Genomic DNA, 2594 nt, shown 5'->3' on the forward strand with positions numbered 1-2594 from the left:
AAGAAACCACTGCTCCACCCCAGGTTAGGGAACTCCAAGAACTCTTCACTGGCTTCAAATCCAGGGCTCTCTATATATCAATACATGCACTATGGCTTAAACTTCAAATGATCTCATAAAGTCCTGGGAGACCACAGATAGTGACACATACTATAATAGGACTGGGCCAGGGAACAGAGACTATAACAGAGAATAAAGCTTAAGCTAACACAGTTTATCCTTCTAATGTTAGTGTGGTCACTAGCACTGAATAATCACGTACATTAAATAATGACCTTGATCAAGTTTATTCAGGTAGTAAGTAATGTAAGTAGGTCAGGAATTAACTTTAAGTTGGCCTGACTCTGAAACCTTTGCTCTATATTTCTCAAGGAAAATATACCGTGTTTCCCTGAAAATAAGACTGGGTCTTATATTAATTTTTGCTCCATTAGGGCTTATTTTCAGGGGATGTCTTATTTTTGATGCACAACAATCTACATTTATTCAAATACAGTCTTCTGGAACATCGTCATAATGTACTAAATACGTCCATCTGGCTGAGATCTGAACTGGGGCTTATTTTCGGGGTAGGTCTTATTTTCAAGGAAACACGGTATGCATTGAAGTCCCCAAAGGGTCGTATTTCTGTAAATTAGAGAGATGACAATGTCTCAAATAATCAAGAAGAAATAGGAAGGAAAAAAAATAACATGGCTATTGGTGTGGTCAGGATTGAATGGCAAGTTCCCAAATGGTCTAATATTTTTATTATACCATATTTCAAATGAATATTTCTTCCTAAATTTTTCAAATTGTGCACAGAGAAACATCTTGATGCCAAACATGATCTATAACTCGTCAAATTCCATTATGTATTTAATTAAGATATTAATGAGACAATTCTGAAACTGAATGAGAAATTAACCTACTAGTTTATTGCTAATAGCCAAAATTATTAGGCTCTCTTTTCCACTTTCTTGCATCACACAGCACTTAGTAAATTAATTTTCACTTGCTGTTTAAAGTCTTCCTCTATTATTTTTCAAACTCTTCGAAGATCGTACATCTTCGAAGAACCGTTTAGAAATGGCTCATTTAACCTTTGCAAAACATAACAGTGTAACTTCAAAGATAACATTTTCCTCTTTCTGAAATTGAGCTCATTTGCATCCTTCATATTTAAATTTCATGGGCTCTTCTTTATTTGAATGGTTATCTTAATAAAAGATTGGTGTACATTTATGATATTGGTCACAAATGATTTCTCCGCCAATAGTTTTCCATTTAAGATGAAATATTAACAATGTTATCATAAATTCAATTTATGTGTTTAAAATAACAAATAGTTTTGTCTAAGGAATTATAGCTTAACATCATAGAAATTAATGTTACAGAATTAAGTGTAAAACTTTTCTTATATTAGGCAAAACTAAAAGATTTTTCATAAAAGCAACATTATAGAAGTTAGAAATTATAACATATAGACACAAATGGTCAAGTTGAAATACAAGATTAAACTAGAAAATACAGAAAATAGTACAAAAGCATATTTTGGTTTGTTTTTAGTGCATGGGTATTAATTTAAAAACATTTGATTTAGAAACAGATTAATAATAATGTATCTTATTTTAATTATTCAGTTAAAGTGTTTTTAATACATAGGATAAATACTTAGGAAAGGAATGTTCTAATATTATATAAAATGCCCCCGAAATTAAAATTATATTGCATATAAATAGTACATTTGTTATATTTATACCTAAGTATTTAATAATTTTGATGCCATTGAAAGTGATATATTTTATGATTTTATGTTTAATTGTTGTTAGTATATAGAAATACAACTGATTTTGTGTATATTGATCTTATATTCTACAACACTGCTAAGCTCTATTAGTTCTAGTAGGATTTTTGTAGATTGTATAAGATTTTCCACATAACCAATTATGTTATCTGCAAATAGAGACATAGTATTCCCAGCGATGGCTGACCAGGGCTTCCTGACCTATCCAGGCCTCTGCTGTGGGGGCGATGGCCAGTCCTGGTGTCTGAGTGATTCCCAGGGACCAGCAAAGGGACCACGTTTCCAGAGCCCTGAAGACAAGCAGTAACACCCCAAAATATGGACTCATTTTCCACTCCATCTTCATTGACCCGGCAGCTGCCAAAAACAAAGGACGCATCCCCAGATACCTGGCAAACAAATGCAATATTGCCTCAAGAACTGATTGCTTTTCTCAGGTGCCCACAAATGGATTTGGGGAGAAGCTTCGAGAACAAGTTGAGGAGCGACTGTCCTTCTATGATACTGGAGAGATTCCACGAAAGCATCTGGAGGTCAGGAAGGAGACAATGGTTCAGGCTGAGGACACGGCTGCTGCGATTACTAGGAAGGTGGAGAAACAGGAGGAAAAATGCTTGAAGAAGGAGAAGAAACGGTTGGCTGCAATTGCTCTGGCATCTTCGGAAAACAGCAGGCGTACCCCGGGGAGTGTGAGGAGACAAGTAAAAGACTCAAAAAGAAGAAAAAGCAAAAGCTCCAGAGGTCCTCAGGAAAATGGAATGGAAGACCCACTTGTCTCTATCCAAACACAAGAAAAAGAAATATTTTT

The 2594-nt window shown here is 34.8% G+C and overlaps 1 non-coding gene across 1 annotated transcript; it reads left to right on the top strand.

Moving 5' to 3' along the window:
- Positions 1-1954: 1954 nt before the first annotated feature.
- LOC117034246 (small nucleolar RNA SNORD86) lies at positions 1955-2040 on the top strand. The gene has a single exon (XR_004425058.1). It is a non-coding gene; the product is annotated as a small nucleolar RNA SNORD86 (small nucleolar RNA).
- Positions 2041-2594: the final 554 nt, after the last annotated feature.

This window comes from Rhinolophus ferrumequinum, chromosome 14 (genome assembly GCF_004115265.2).
Source record: "Rhinolophus ferrumequinum isolate MPI-CBG mRhiFer1 chromosome 14, mRhiFer1_v1.p, whole genome shotgun sequence".
Taxonomy (NCBI): domain Eukaryota; kingdom Metazoa; phylum Chordata; class Mammalia; order Chiroptera; family Rhinolophidae; genus Rhinolophus; species Rhinolophus ferrumequinum.